General features: G+C 42.4%; 1 protein-coding gene across 10 annotated transcripts in view; it reads right to left on the minus strand.

Moving 5' to 3' along the window:
• Positions 1-17577, minus strand: part of ADAMTSL1 (ADAMTS like 1) — a 707788-nt gene that overhangs the window by 266082 nt on the left and 424129 nt on the right. The window lies entirely within an intron of this gene.

Genomic DNA, 17577 nt, shown 5'->3' on the forward strand with positions numbered 1-17577 from the left:
CCCAGCTTCCAGACAGGGAAGGATTAAAATGAAATAATACAGCCGTGAAATTGGTCATTTTCTGTTCTTGTAAGGAAGGGCATTGTCAGCAGGGCAGAAGAAGAAAATACAGGGCTGTCCTTATGAGCATTTTTGCTGCACTGGTAAAGAAAAATTCATAAAGCCCTTTGGACAATTATTTTTTCAAGGAGAAATTCCATTACCTAAGCAGGTGACTGGACTTGTAAAGTGTATACAAACAGAGGCCAACTAAAGCCCTCATTGAAAAACTGGCTCATTGCACTTTGGGCCACCTCTAAAGAATGCTGCCTTTTTGCAGTATTTAGAACAGACTAGAGAAATGAACAAAAATAGGGGAGAAACTTTTCTGGAGGACCCGCTTAGGCATCATTACCGGCCACTGGTATAGTAGTCCTAGGAACCTGCATTAGCTGTAAATCTGCAGGAATTCTGGAAAGCAGAGACTGATCAACACAGAAATCACTTTATTATAATAAACAACTGGTATAATGAAATCTGAAACTCGGAAAAGACTCCAGTGTTGTTTACAGGCAGAAAAGGAAACACTGACTGATCTGGGGTTGTGAACAGTTTCATATCGCTCTCTTCAGAACAGACTTAGGACATAACACAGACCCATATCCAAATTCAAACCCTTAATTTCTATAGAGAATCCGGCATTATGCCCGGTGCCCTCAGTCTTTAAAATTGGTTCAGTTGTTTATATTTTTAACGAGGGAACCGTTTATTCTATTCATACTGAGGAAATGTTCTAAAATGGGAATTTTCTACCTCTATCACAGATGGCAGGGTGAGCTATAGCATTTGTTTTTACAGAGTCACATGCAATACAGAGTAAGCATCCAGCAACCTATTCTCTGGGGCAGGGGTGGGCAGTAATTTTTTCCTGGGGGCCTCTTCAAAAGTTTTTGAAGTAGCCCTGGGCCACCCTGGAAGGGGCAGGGCCGAAACAAGAAGGGGCAGGGCCTAAATGGGAAGTAGGGGATACCCCACCCCAAGACCATGATTGGTCTGGGGGAGCCCTTTGGCCCCCCTTCTCACTAGGCACCCGTGTCCTGGAAGAGGTCAGTCAGGGCCTGAGGAATGTGGGAAGCCTCCTCCCATCCTGCAAGGAGCTCGTGGCACTTTGAAGTGCCATGGGCTCTTCACAGGTCTGGGGCAGGGAGAAGGAAGCTTCATGCAGCTCTCCCACCCCCAGGCCCTGATTGACCTGGGGGTAGGGGAGTGTGTGAAGCCTCCTGCGCTCTCTCCTCTGCCCCCCGCCTTGCGAGCAGTATGCAGTGCTTCATAGCGCCACATGCTCCTGGAAGGGTGGGAGGAGATTTCAGGTGCTCCCCTGCCCACAGGCCCTAACTGGCCTGGGGGGTGGGGGAGCAGCAGGGCCTTCACAGGCCAGATCCACCCGCTTGGTCCCCAGAATGTATGTCATGGGGGCCTTTTGCTCCTGGCAGATTTAACCATGCCACATAGATCTATGAAGGGAGGGAATAGACAAAACAGACCCCTGGACCTCCAGGTGGGGGTTAGGCGCAGGACTAACAACTCTGTCCCATAAAAACCAAAATATGAGAAACTGAGAAATCAACCAATACTATGTGCAATGACCTTCAGGAGCCAATGACATATATAACTACCAGTGGTGAAAGCTGAAAAGAAGCCAGTGGTAGAAAGACTGAAGATGTTACAGTTTACACATCCTGGGTATCAGAGTTAATGTAGGGATTAGGAAGATCCTGTTCAAAATAGACATTGACTGGGCACTGCAGCATACAGCAGAAGCCAAGCCAAGAGACATTAAATAGACACCTTTCTCATCCCTTGAAGACCTGGATTTTGCAAATTATCTCTCTCCTAGCACATACACAACACAGTACACAAGAAGCAACAATTCAACATATTCAGACAGCAAATTGGACTGAAAATCATCTGCATTAAGACAGATCTCATGACCTTAAATATTTTCTCAATACCATCAGTACGGATAGAGAATTATAGTCTCACCAATGTAGAAACATTCACATACATGCACAGCGCCATCCACAAGGATGGTGGAAGAAGCCAGGTTATACAGAACAAAGTCAATAAAGCCTGGAACACCTTCAAGAACTTAAATACAGTCTGGAAATTGCTAAAATACAACAAAACCAAACTCAAGAGTTTCTTTTAGAGCTGTGTTCTTTCAACACTACTTTATAGTGCAGGATGATAGGGGATGAGAAAGTATGACATGTCCAAACTGTTTTCACTCCATACAACCTGCCTATTTGTTACATAGGTGTTTCTGCATTTGTTTTCCTTTAAAAAGTTGTTGCCAGAAGTGTCTTAACACAAGAACCCTTATTACTTTGACATGTCTTAAGAGAAGTTATAGGTAGCATACACTTTGGGAAATAATTGATTAAGCCTATGCATGCTGTGCTGCAGAGCACATATGAAAGCATTAGACCTTTTTAAAAGGCATTCCTCCTAGTTTTATTGCCACAAAGTCCATATGGCAATTCAGGTGTTACTTCTCTGGGAACACAGTTATCTGCACTTTCTAAAAGCAGTGAAAAGGTTAGACAATTAATAAAGGATAGATCTTTTCTGATCCTCCGATGTCTTCTGATGAGACCCTTTCTGAAAAAGGTAGCTAATAAATATTTACAATTTTTTTTTAAATTGCTTCTGTTTTGAAGGCCCAATTTTGTCCTTATTTCCATTGGCGAGGAATATGGGAATTGCACTTGACTAACCATTTAGTTCATGTTTAAAGACTAAACAGGTTGAAATGATAATTATATCATACTTTATATTTACTCCAAAGGCCTGATTCTATTTTCACTTCCACAGGATAACTGCTGATTCACACCAGTGTAAGTCAATGGTGTTAAATCAGAGCCACACAACAAATTAGCAAACTATTAAGAAAAAATTAAGATTTTTCAGGACACCAACCAAGCCATTTTTCTTCTTTATCTCTGTATTTGTCATTCATCCCTATGCAGTCTTGGAAAGTGAGTCACATATATATATAGGCAGCATGGGTGAAAAAGCAAGTTGTTTCTCTCTGGCAGCCTCACTGAATACAAGTGTTTGTGTTTAAAGGAAGCATTGAGTTAGTGGCGAGGGTAACATGCAGGACTGACTGGCAAGACATAACACCATTGTCTGCTGTCCCCTCGCTCTCATGCTGCATTCTTGACACTATTGGTCATGTTCCCCTGGAGTATATTGGTTTCTTTTTTAAAGTTACAGTATACATTTTTACATATACCTGTGGGCAGTGCTCTGTCCCCAAATAAATAGAGCTAGAAATAGTCAACTTTTTAATTCTGAAGTGATCTCCATCCATTAACATTGTACTGAGGCTCCCTCAAGGAGGATAGCTCAGTGGTTTGAGCATTGGCCTACTAAACCCAATGTTGTGAGTTCAAATCTTGAGGAGGCCATTTAGGGATCTGGGACAAATCTGTCAGGGATAGTATTTGGTCCCGCCCTGAGAGCAGGGGATGGGCCCTGATGATCTTTCAAGGCCCCATCCAGCTCTATGAGATAGGTATATCTCCATATATATTATATTTCTCCTGGTATACCCCTTTCAAGAGGGCATTAACGACCAGATCCAAAGGCCATTGAAGTCAATGGAAAAACTCCCATTGAGTTTAATGGATTTCAATCAAACCTTAAAAATAACAGGCTGCAAGCAAGCCCCAGTCAGAGGCATGCAAACTTTTCTCATACAGCTCTACTAAAGCTACTCAATTATAAACCTGTTGTTCAATTCCTGGCCCTCTCCCATGCCGAGGTTACCGGTCATGCCAAATATCGTGGTGGTGTTTTTGAGGATGTGGCCAGCCTCCATTTTAAGTCTGCTACATTGGCAAGGTTACTACCAGAGTTTCTTAAATAGGTGTAACACCTTCTTCCCCAGACATAGCTTTCTTTAGAGTCTGTTCTAATTTAGATGGGTAATTGAATCATGTTTTAACCACTGTGACATGCACCACTATGTTGTTTTGCTTCCACTGCCTGTAAAAATAGACAGAATTAATTTAGTGAGAGAGAACACTGGATCCAATCATTGTATGTATTAAACGGATTAGTTGCACTAAATTCTATTCTCTCTTTCTCTTCTTTTGAAAATGCAGGTGAAATTAATTTTGAATTAACCATATAATTGTTAGGAATAAATGCAGCAATTCAAATGAGTATGATAAGTCCTTAAACTCTTGACTATAGCCACACTGCCCTGCTCCCCAGCTGCAAAAGATCACACATGCAATAGATTCCCATATTCATTCCATCCCTCCATACAATCCTATTAGCACTTACATGTGAGATAAGAATAACTGGATGCCAGTTTACTGAGGTTATCTCAGATGGCTGTTTTCTGCCTACCAGAAAAATGTGTGCTACTTGTTTCTATTTTTCAAAGAAACAAATATTGTCAAATTGCATATAGTCATTTGTGCTAATTATTCAGCATTGGTAATAAGTCCAGTCTGAGGAGGAGCGAAGCAGGGGTGCAAGGTGAAGCTATATAAGTGAGGACTCTTACCTCATCATAAATTACAATCAGGCCAATCAGACATGCTAAGGGTTCGAATTTTTCTGAACTAAATTGTGCATCCCCTCCCCCAGAAGAAAGCCATGAGCCTGTTATTTGCATTCCAAGATTTGTTATAAAACCTATATATTCCCAGAAAGTGTGCTATCTCAAGCTGGATCAGGTTCCAAGTTTTCTTTTAACAAGTGGAATAAACATAGTTAATTTCAACTGAGTTCATGTTTAATGTTAAAGAAAGTAAAGTGAACTTCCCATCCTCTGAACTGTGCATTTGAGACTGTAATCTTAGCATTACCTTAAAAACCATTTCAAATCTAAAAAGCATTTGTTTATTGAAAACTGGAAGAGCTTGGAATGTAAACATATAACACATTTAATCCAGTTTATTTATTTTTTTTTGTTTATGGCATTAATACTTAAGGATTTACAGTACAGATTTAAAATACAAATTTATACTCAGTGGAAAATCATTTCAGTCCCACATAGCCAATGATTTAGGAAAGCAGGTTTGGCTAACCTGGAGAATGGATATTTTTTTAAAAGCCCTCCCGAAAAGACTATTTATGGTTCTGTACACTTTTCAAGCATTGCAATAGAATTCTTAAGCAGAAGAGAGGTAGGACTATCCCAGGCCAGAGCTGAGAAATTCTGTTCCCTTCACTTTCTTGGAAAAACTCCAGGTTGATGTTTCTTTAAACAGCAGTAAATGCCATATGTCCATAATACAGACTCTGGGCATGGCTCATTATAGGTTTCCATTGAGATCTGAAGGGCTTTCCCTATCTGACAGTCATAATACGCAAAACTCAGTTTGGTCTCCCTGATTTGTGTCTGGTCATTTCAAACATTTACTTACATTTCCCCCAACACTGAGATATTAGTTACAGAAATGTCACCTCATGCAAGTACAGGCAGTCCCCGAGTTACGCGGATCCGACTTATGTCGGATCCGCAGTTACGAACGGGATTTTTCTCGCCCCGGAGGACGCCCAGATGCGCCGCAGTCCCGCCGCCCGCGTCCTCCGGGATGAGAAAAGCTGCTCCGCGTCTCCCTGGTCTGCTGGGGGGTGAGCCCCCCCCCAGCAGATCAGGGAGATGCTGAGCAAAGCCGCGGAGCACGTGGGCAGCACGACAGCCCAGACGCGCCGCGGCTGTCCCGCTGCCCGCATGCTCCGCGGCTTTGCTCAGCGTCTCCGCTCAGCGTCTCCCTGGTATGCTGGTCTCCTGGACAGACCAGGGAGACGTGGAGCAAAGCCGCGGAGGACCCGGGTGGCGGGACCACGGTGCATCTTGGTCCGCCGCCCATGTCTCCCTGGTCTGCTGGGGACGGGGGGTGCAGCTAGTGCACCCCCCCCAGCAGACCAGGCTTTTCTCCGGACGCCTGTGGTAGAGCAGCTGGGGCGCTGCTGGTCAGTTTCATCAGCGGCTGAATCAGGACGCCTGGGGCAGAGCAATTTGGGTGCTGCTGGGTTGGTCCGAGGAGCGGCGCTACTGGAGCAACCCAGCAGCACCCCAGCTGCTCTGCCCCAGGCGTCCCCAAGTCAGCCGCTGCTGAAACTGACCAGCGCTGACTACAGGAAGCCCGAGGCAGAGTTGCTCTGCCCCGGGCTTCCTGGAATCAGCCGCTGATCAGTTTCAGCAGCAGCTGACTTGGGGAAACCTGGGGTTCTTAAGTTGAATCTGTATGTAAGTCGGAACTGGCGTCCAGATTCAGCCTGTTGAAACTGATCAGCAGCTGATTCCAGGAAGCCTGGGGCAGAGCAACTCTGCCTCGGGCTTCCTGTAGTCAGCCACTGGTCAGTTTCAGGAGCGGCTAAATCTGGACGCCAGTTCCGACTTACATACAGATTCAACTTAAGAACAAACCTACAGTCCCTATCTTGTATGTAACCCGGGGACTGCCTGTAATTCCCAACACTGGTTATAAATGACAAGCACTGAAAAAGCATCAGGAATGACTGAAAGCAATTCTTTCCTTATACCTTAACATACACTTCACCTTGGACTGATCCTGTAACTACCACATCTAGACTGTGTATCTATTTTGGGATACCGGAAGTATCCTGAAATAGCAATGCCGCATCTTTAAAAGCGCCCACTATTTCCCGAAATAGTGGGCACTCTATTCCAGCGTCCCTGTAACCCAGCGTTCCACGAAGGTTACGTGATTTGTTGGAATAGTGCCTAATTTTGAAATTTGGTGCTGTATAGACAGCACCAAATTCCAAAATAAGCTCTTTCAATTTAGACTTGGAATAAGCTATGCATTTTGCTTAGCACAAATTGTGTAGCTTATTCTGACAGAAGGGTGCTGTCTAGATGCACCCCAAGTGACATAGCAACAGACCCATACCAGAAAAAAGGAAAGTGAAAAGTGAAAAATTCTTTAATGAGTTAGAGAAATTCCTATCACAATGGACAGGAAAACTGGAAGAATCAGGTGAATACAGAAAGAGTGGTGAATGCACAGGGCACATAGTCCAATAGCCTTACAAAGGAGAATCAAGTTTTAAACTACAGAGCTGAATAAAAACGTTGCCTTGCAGATAAATACATTGACTGAGTTTTTCAAAGGAGCCTATAGTCGGAGCTGAATGCATCCTCAAAAATCCCCATCTTCATTGTTTAACAGTCTTGAAGCCTTGTTTATTACACAGTCTTCAGTTTTCATGTTATTTGAAGAACAGGTCTTCTCTTCCCCAATACACAGCACATGATAGTCACTTAAACCATTTGGAGCAGTATGTAATATAACACAGATGTTACACCCCTTGAGTTACAGCAGCTGTCATGACCAAACATGAACTGTGTCCAGGGTTACAGAACCATGTTCTTCAGTGTGTGTGTGTGTGTGTGTGTGTTCACATGTATGCATGAACATATATGCCAATGGAGAATGGGTTGGGGAGCAAGACTTCAATTTATAAGTTAAACTCTATAAAAGGAGTCTATCCCTAAGAAAATAAATGACTTATTCACATACTGGAATTCAAATGAATATTGTCTGGAATGGGGGTCTCCCCAGGGAACCCCACCACTGGCCTGTCTCACACAGAGATTACCACATGCAAACAGATCACTTAAATTCCACCACGAGTTCCAAGGGTATTTGATTGTGATGGATTTCTTCACGTAGACCAGTGTGTTGTGCCGCAAGGCAGTCGGAAGTGTGCTGTGGAGAGAACAGAATTCAAAATGGCCACCCTTAAAGGGACAAGCCTTCTCTTCTTTTTGTTCAGCTTTTCTCTGGGGGCTTTTTTTCTTTGGTCAACATCTTTTTTCTGGGGGATGGACGCCCTTAAAGGGGCAATCCCTTTATTTATTTATTTATTTATTTATTTATGTTTGCTCAAAAACTTTTCCCTGGAGGCTTTTTTTTCCCCCCCAGCAACAAAAAAATCCTTGGTGTTCCCCATAAAAAAAATTGTTTGGGATCCTCGGTCTTAAAAAGTTTAAGAAACACTGACGTAGACTCTCTTAGAACAGTCACTTGATGTGCTGAAACATCACTGAGCCCACTTTCCTGCTTTCCTGGGCACCCCTCAACTTTGTCCTCCCGAGCCAGTTCTTCTGTCCCTCTTCAGGACTGACACAAAGATAGGCTCTCAGCTCTCTGCAGTATAATACACATGCTGAGGTTGTCTCAGCTCTGCAAAGGCTCAGCCAAAGGGACTTGCCTAGGCACCCAAATGCACAGCCAAATGGGACCTAAACCTTCTTACACTCTCTAAAGTCTTATACAAGGTAAGCTCATGTTGTTCGCCCTCCTTCCCAGGGTAGACAGAGAGCTGAACAGACTCCTTCCCCTCCTCCCGGTTACAATTATTTACATTGGGTTTATTAATACATAAAAGTAATTTTAAGTATAAAAGGTGAGATTTAAGTCATCAAACAAGATGTAATGTAGGTTACTAAACAAAAGAAAGCAGAAAACGCAAGATCAACTTAATAACTAAGAAAATTGGTTACACAGCATCTCTCACCCTCACACAGTCTGATGAGCTTTCAGACTCTGAAAAGCCTCCCAATCTGGGCTCAATCCTTCTCCCTGTTCAGCCCTAGATGTTTCCGGCACTCATATTGAATGGTAAGCAGGGGGGGTCCTGACGTCTGGCAGCCACCCCTATTGTTTGGCTTCCCACCTCTATATAGATTTTGTCAAAGATGGGAATCCTTTATGTTCAGTTTAAACATTTTTTCACTTTCAGTGGAAACATGAAGCCTTCAAAATGGGTTCTAGCATCAGATAACATGGCCACATGTCTTGGTAAGACCTACCATAGCTCCTCCTCCCAGGTTTACAGGGGAAAACATGTCTATTCACAGATCATTGTCCTGAGTTCCTTGAGTACTGCTAATGGCACTCGCTTACCAGGACCGCATTAGTAACACAGGTTTATACTTTATATTTCTAACTTCAAATACGGGAATGATGCATGTGCACAAATAAGATACACACATTCCACATATTATAACCTTGCCAATATCTCACATGAGACATTTTGCACAAAGCACATTCGTTGTCATATTCCCATACATATTTTTATAAAGCATAAGGCAGTGGTCCCCAACCTGTGGTGGTGGCCAGGCGCCAGGGGGCGTGGCCATTCACCTGCCGGGCGCCAGGGGGCGGGGATGGGTGCGGGGCCCCCCCATAGCCGCGCACCCCCCCCCAAAGCTGCGCTTGGGGCTGGCGCCCCCCCCTCCTCCAAGCGCCCGGGGCTGGCGCCCCCACTCCCCCAAGCTCCGTGCGCCCGGGGCCGGTGCCCCCTCCCCCCAAGCTCCGCGCGCCCAGGGCCGGCGCCCCCCCTCCTCCAAGCTCCGTGTGCCCGGGGCCGGCACCCCCCCTTCTCCAAGCGGCCGGGGCCGGTGCCCCCCGCCCCAAGCGCCACGCGCCCGGGGCCAGGCCAGCCCCGAGCACGTGGCGGGCGCACACGAATGCCCCCTACATAAGGAATGCCCTGTGACTCTGATTTTCCTCTCCCTTCATTAAAATGCAGCTGGAGTGATCTTCCCCAAGCAGCCAGCAAGTTCTAGAGATGAACCAGTAACACAGCCCATTGAAAATGCCATGAACCCATTAATGGTTGAGGCTGCTGATGCAAGTCACAGCTCTTTTCCAGATGATATTTGCTGATGGTTTTGGTTAGAAAATTCAGATCATCTGGTTCTTATTAGAGTCCCACTGTTTGGGGATATGATGATCTGTCTGTGACAGTATGCAAGGCACCTCTGAAGCCATTGCCCAAACTTGTCTTTTGCTACCGCGGAAATGAAAGCAGTAACAGAAAACAATATTTTTCTGTATAAAGATCTCCTTCCCTCCAGACACACGTAGTTCTATCCCAGCTTATGTATGCTCTCTTTTTTTGCAACTGTTGGCATTTCTTTTCTTTAGGTATTCTGACAATCAGGAATTTGCTACAGTATAACAATGCTGCCTCTAGCGTGTCAAGAGATAACTGCATTCAGGACATATCTAGGTGTGAGTCTACACTGCACTGTTTTTCTGGAATAACGGCTGTAGAGGCATAAGCATCTTGCGTAAAAGGTTTTTTTTTGCGCAAAATGGAAGCGGCTACACTGCTTCATTTTGCGCAAAAACCTCTTGCGCAAAAAGCATCGGCAGAAAATATGCTAATGGCATCATGACTCATGCTAATGAGTCTGTCATTAGCATACTCTCTGCTGCAAAAACCACGTGGTGTAAACAAAGCTTTATTGTTCCTCTTTTTAAGGCTAAATAGAAGACTCCAGTCTTTAGAGATGCCAGTCTGTCAACTTTCAAGAGAGCCACACAAACTGTAAGAGCTTGATCTTGGGCTTCTTGTACATTAGGGATGCTAAGAAACGGGTATTTCATTAATTGTGTAGTCAGTAGAATTATCAACTACATGATTAGTCAATAAGGGAAGGTGCTCAGATCCAGCTCACGCCGGGTCTGGGAGCTGCCTCTGCTGTGTGTCTGCAGTTTAAATGTATTAAGAGCCAGGAGGGCAGGTAGACGGGCCAAATGTCAGAAAAGCCTCTTTTGGTAGAAAAGCAGAAACAGATACGCAAATTGCAGTTTACAATTTGAGTATCTTTTTCTGACTTTTCCCTGCCTGAATCAGAACTATTTTGAAAGCCTGGATTGCTTCAGGTTTGGTATAGCTGACATCAGTAGAGGGTTTTCAAAAGTTCAGCTTAAACTTCAACCTTTGGGGTTCATGTTCTGATTTGGAGACATTGGGGAGGAAGGCAGAGAAGAAGCACAGAGTGGCAGAGAAAAGAGCAAATTAAACTATTGTTTATAGTAGCACTTATTATGTACTAGATACTTTCCAAAAACTCAAGAAGGGAAGGTACTCCAAGAAACTCACAACCAAAGGACAGATACAAGTGCAAAGAGGAACAACAATTCACAGTAAGTAGCACTGAAAAAGTGGGTAATTCTGAGAAAGTTAAGTATATGCAGGTCTGAGCGTGTATGTAAGGTCTGCTACTGGCACCACATAACCAACTATAATCTGTCGTGGATTGGGTGCTCCGCATCTAAACTAGAAACCCTGCCACTCACTGAATGATATGGGGTATGTTAAACACCCACTGGCGTGAAAAACAATATCCACAGTGCAATAATTCCATCTGGCTTTGCTGTTTTACAGCTAGTTCTTGATTGAACAAGGGATAGGGGAGGAAAACTCTGAACTAAGTAAGCTATAGAGGAAACATCAAGTAGTTGGCACTGAATATCAGCTGTGCCCTACACCATCTCCTAAAATGGCGCTGGCTTCCAAATATTATGGTCTCCAAGATTTTGGGCATAGTTTATAGTTCTGAAGGGTCATGGAGGGTTTTAGTCCAAAGGCAAGCTTCCGCCTCCTTATTCTTTTTCTGCATAGGCACAATTGCCAAAAGGTTGCTCCTCTAAATGTTCTAAAGGAAGTCAATGACATCATCACCAACAGAGCTGAAGAAGGTTGACATCAGTGTATCCACTCTCTCTGAAACCAGTCTAGCTGACACAGGTTCTTGATGTAAGATGCATTGCACCTTCTGGTGTGAAAAAAAGTAAACAGGAGTTCCATGAACACATGGTCAAAATCCATTAGCATCCATGGCTGAATGACCAATTGCAATATCAGAACATATCATAATGCTATGACTATTAACTACAGGAGGCTCCATCCTGCCACTTTTCTCCAACACTCAAAAGAAGGACTTGTTCTAGCAGCATCAACAGTAAGCTGCTGTCAGATGATCAACTCTATCTAGTGGGAGATTTCAACTCTAGAGTCAGCTCAGATCAAGGGATGTTGCTACTATATATAGGCCACCATGAAGTGGGAAAAATGATGGATAGTGGGCAAAGAATAATAGAATTCTGTACCCACAAAGGACTATACATATCAAAGCTTAATTCCAAGAGGGTCACCATTGGATCTTCTTATGAGCTGGACAATGGCACCTTATGGAAATATGTATAGGATGTTCTCCATACTCATCTTTTTTCATAGTCCAGACTATGCACTTGTATGATGAAAAATAAGACTTTCATCATGCCAAATAAAGAAGCTGCTCAGACATTAACATCAACACACAACATGACAAAGGAAGGTATCCCCAATTCACTATGAATCTCAGGGAAGCTATGCCATTCATTGCACTTTCTTCAAATACGGATGCAGCACGGAACATACTCAGAATGAATATCCATACCCCCTCACTTGAGCCAAAACTTTGAAAAGTCTCAATTCTGCCTTCTTCCTGTTCTACTCCTCTCATGGCATTTCACCATCTCTGTGCATCTAGAGCAGAGAGAATACACATGCACGAGCAGCAGACACAATTTTTTACACTGTGGGTCCTAGGGGCGCCTCCACCCCCCAGTCTGGCACCTGAGACAGCCGCCTCAGTTTGCCTCATGGTAAGGCTAGCCCTGGGTGTATCACTAAACTTGAAGGATGCCAACATCATAATGCTGTATAAAAACAACAGAGACTGTAGTTGTTGCACTCACTCCAGGAGAATCTCTCTCCTAACTGTTGCTGGGAAGGCATTCAGATGGGTCATTTTCAGAAGACTGCAAGTTTTTTTCTGAAAAATATATCCAGAGAGTCAGTTTGGCTTCCATGCTATAGAGAACATCTATCAGCCTGGAATATGCATTGAGCCAACAGTAAGAAAAATGCCAAGAACAAGGGATGAACATGGCTTTCATAGATCTTAAAAAGGCTTTTGATCTTGTCAGCAGAGAGGGTTTTTTTTAATTGTTAGGGCGTATCTAGACTATGCTACACTTTTGAAATTCCCATGGAATTTGCATATCTTCTTTTGAGCTCACTTTCGAAAGCAGCACTTTCGAAAGTGAAAGTAATTAAGACACTGTTTTGTCGGCGAACCCTTCCGTTTGTCGACAAGCCGCTTTTCCTTAAAAAATGAGATTTACATGGCTTGTCGACAAATGGGTGGATTCGCCGACAAAACTACGTCTTAATTACTTTCATTTTTGAAAGTGTAACTATGTACATGGTTAACTGATGAGCCTGGGCTCATTGGTCAATGTTCACAGTTACATGCAGATTCCCGGTACGCTCAGGGAGCTGGCTTAAAAGCCAGCTCCCCTGCTCTCACTGCTGCCTTTGTATGAAAGGCAGCAACATACGGGTGGGGGGCAGGTGGGAGCTGGTACACATGGGGAGCCAGCTTAAAAGCCATTTCCCTGTGCAGCACCAGCTCTTGGGGAGTTATTTGCGTCCCTGGGTGCAACCGTTGAAATTTTCAGCAGTTACATGTTTACTTCATTAAATGCATTATAGCATCCCTAATACTAAGTAGGTGAGTGTTACAAAAGGATGGGCAGGAAATAGGGAAATGGTCTCTGAACAGTAAGTGGAAAATATTTTGGAGTGGTTGAGAGAAAACTCCAAAGATTTGTATAATTTTGGGGCTTATCCAAAATAACCAAACCTATCATTTTTCAAGTGTCTCCCATCACACTCAGTTACCTCATGGACTCATATTTGTATTTATTTTAATTATGATGGGCTAGTCATTGAGCTCAGGACTTTAGCCCTACAAGAACCAAAAAAGGGAAAGGCATGTGTTTATGTAAAATATAAAGAGAAATAAAAAATGCATTAGCTAAGCTCAAGTTCATGCATCATAATTAAATAAAAAATAAGAGAGTGGGGGAATACAAACAGACCACAAAGGAACTATTATAAAGCTTGGAGTTTGTCTACCATATTTTTTTTCTTTTTAAATCATTAAAAAATATAGGAATGCTGATCTCATATTGATGTGTGTGTTTCTTTTAAAGATGGAAAATACACTTTATCTCACTATTAGTTTAAATCTACCAAGCAAAAGCAAGGTTTGTCACAAGTAGCAATTTTTTATTGAATAACATAGAAATAAAGAAGTAAAACCCACATAAATTGCCAGGATATAAATTATTGCTGTCCCTTATACGCTCCCTCTGATCTCACATGTGGAAAAATACATATTTGCACGGCTCTCTCACTCTGTCTTTCACTTTCTCAAAAAATACATATCCACATAGTAAAATCAAAATGTTCCTCATAAACTATTCTATGTGTTCTACTCACTTTTGATTATAAATCTTTGGTAAGAAGTATCTCTCCCTCCACACACTTTTAAATCATTAGTTCAGCTATTTCTTCTTTGAAAGTCACTGCCTGGGCAAGATCTTTAAGGAACACATTATTGCTATCGTGCTGACTAGAACGTTTCCTCTCTTTTTTTTTTTAAAGTTACAGTAACTATGAAAATGTCACATCCAAAGTACAATTATAATCATGTCCTATCCATACACTGGAATGAAAAAGAAAGGCAGGCTGGAGTAGGCATATCAGGCAATTGTATTAGCCCTCAGTGACAGATGGTTTTAACAGATGGATGAAAAAAAGAGAGAAATTTAAATAAATAAATTCTCTACTCTTGCTTCAGCACCAAAGCAGTAGAAGTCCTTATTGCTTCCTTTATTTCTTTTTCATTTCTGGTCCTATTGATGCAGCACAGGATTTGAACACCACTCTGGCAGACTTCAAATGGAAATGAAAATTATATCCAACTAAATAGGGAGGGGAAATCTGACACCCCTCCAGTACCTTCATGTGCAAGCAAAATGACATTTAATTTATGGGACAGTTTAATTTTATTATACATTGCATATAATTTCCTGTCTCATTTCTTTAGTGTTCTTGGAATTTATTCAAGGATGTCTTACTTTATCACACATCCTCACCCTTCTGCCCTGACACCCTCTGTTAAACTTGCGGTAAAAGAAATCCCAGAAAGGCAAAAAGCCTAGAGCACCACTTAGCAACTGTTGAAGCCTTAGAAGAAATCCTGCAGGACCAATGAAGATGAAAATGGAAACTGTGTGAAAATTAATATACTATAGAATCAGTGTCTATAGCCCTTTATTTTTATATGCAAATAGAAAAAGGAACTTGCTTATGAGATGTATCCAAATAATTCATACAGAGTTCTACAGATGCTTACCTCAAACAGAATAAATCTCACATGTTACATGCAATGCTTTCACTCCTTTCTCTTTGGTCACCCGTCCATAATGCCTTCTGATTTCACCACAACTATTTTGGTTATTTTTACAAGAAATTGGAACAGTATCTATATCTGGCAGGCAATAGAGGCTGCGCACACGCAAAAGGAAATTCTAACCAGTGTATGCAAAAGGAAATAATAGTGTTTATCTGTTTCTGAGAAATGTAGCACAATTTGGGAATAGTGAATTTTGATATGGTAAAATGCCACTGTATAGAGAAGTAGAAGGAAAGTTCCAGATTGTTTCAGCTTTAGTTCAGGTCATAATGAATCCCAAATTATGGACAAGTTGTTCTGTGAAATAACACCTTGACAATAAAATGATTCACAATCTAATACTACACAGTAAACAGGCTCAGAGGGGCAGCCATGTTAGTCTGTAACTTTAAAAATGAGTAGATCCACAGCACCTTAGAGACTAACAAACATATATATAGTATCTCGAGCTTTTGTGCTGGAGTGGGATTCGGGCGGGGGGGGGGGAGAGGAGAGGAGAGGAGAAAGGAACCCAGAATTTATAACAGAAAAAGAAGGGAGAGAGAGGAAAAAAAAGTACCTGTCAATTGTAGTGGTACAAATGAGGCTAATTGAGCGGGCGGGAAGTGTCCCTTACTTAGGTTTTGATGTCAATGAGGTGTTAAACGTAAGGAAGGCTGGTTTTATAATGGGACATCCAGTTAATGTCTTTGTCAGGCCAAGGGAAACAGTGTCAAATTTGCATATGAAAGTCAATTCCACACTTACTCTCTGTAATTGGTTTATGAAATTCCTTTCTGCAAGAATGGCTACTTTTAAATCCGTTAATGAGTGCCCAGGCAGGTTCCAATGTCCCCCTACAGGTTTATGTGTGTTACCACTTCTGATATCTGACTTGTGTCCATTTATCCTTTATAGCAGAGATATGGTAAACAAATCATGGTAATTGTGAGTGATCACCTTTTAAAAATGGATATTCTCTACTACGCACACACGACACATGTAAATGCACACTTGAAACAGGTATTAAGAAAATACTTAGGCCCAAATCCTAAATTGGCATTAATCAGCATAGCTCAATTGAAGTGAATGGTGGTAAACTAATTTGTCCCAACTAAGGATAGTTTTCAGCTAGTACCACATTTTAAAATGTTCATTTAAACATAGCTTTAGCATCACTACTTAAAGTATAATATTTGCAGCTTGTGTAGAAGTGGACAGATGTTTAAACACCAGCTAATCAAGTCCAGTCATGGGAGACACTGCAATAAACCTATGTACAGAGTTTTCTTTGTCATTCTTGAAAGGAAGGTGACATGTTTGAGTATGGCAGTGCAGCACCATTTGAGGTATTAAACCTGTTCAGCACAACATGATCCCCATAAGAATTCTCTTCTGGATGAGGTTCTCCAGAAGTGAATATGGAACTACTTCACAACAGGTAACTAGATACAGAAACTGTGTTAAGAGTTCAATAGTGCGGACCAAAGAAAAATGCAGCCTCAGGTTTTGTTAAAAACTGAAAACCTCAGGCCTGCTGTGCAAGTTTGGAAAAAACCTGGAATAGGGAAAATGTTTGGGTGGAATGACAGTATACTCTGTGTGTTCTTCACAGGTTTCAACAGAAATTAGACAACAATAAGTAGCTTTAGCTGAGTCTCGGTTTGAGCTTTTGGGGTTACTCAAATTCAAAATCTCAAAGTGAAAATCAAGGAGTAAGAACACATGCACATTACATCTGCCAAGAAAACATAGCTCTGCAAAAAAAAAAAAAAGCCAATATTTGGTGCTGTGTGCAGGGGCTTGGGGGGGGGGGGGGAGGGGCGGGGTGCACAGGTAATACCCTACTGTTCAGAGATATCAAAATGTATTTGCAACATCACATCTTGACTATATAGGTGAAATCCCTCCTGCTCCAAGGCAAAGACGCAGCAGAACAGACGTTCCCAGCATGACTAACATTGCTTCACAAGCAAGCTTCTACCCAGTCTTCCAACTCCTTCATGTGTGGTTGCATCTCCTAGGGTTAGATAAACCAAACTGTAGCCCAATTCCAGATTAAAACCCAATCTTTTGTTTTAAAACATGAATTTGTTCCAGAGTCCTCTCTCTTGCTCTCTGATATCCACCCAAACCATCTCTAACTTCACTGATAGAGATATAATTGCAGCAATTTCTCTGCTGTGCTTCAGCACCTCAGTGGCAAATATTCCAAACTTTGATATGCAGTGAAATCTTGGCACTTCTGTCACAAGCCGGACAGAGGGAATAATATCTCAAAAGATTTAGGTTGAGACAAGGATTGACCATCACCAATTACCCAAATATAATCTTGCCCATCACTAACTACCCCTTACAAAGCTTTTCCCATTACTAAGTATAGATGGTCTGGAACCTCTAATATTTCACAGTATATCTTTTCATGATCTATTTTCTCTTCTGTGTCTCTCCTTGCT

The sequence above is a fragment of the Pelodiscus sinensis genome, chromosome 6 (assembly GCF_049634645.1).
Source record: "Pelodiscus sinensis isolate JC-2024 chromosome 6, ASM4963464v1, whole genome shotgun sequence".
In the NCBI taxonomy this organism is placed as follows: domain Eukaryota; kingdom Metazoa; phylum Chordata; order Testudines; family Trionychidae; genus Pelodiscus; species Pelodiscus sinensis.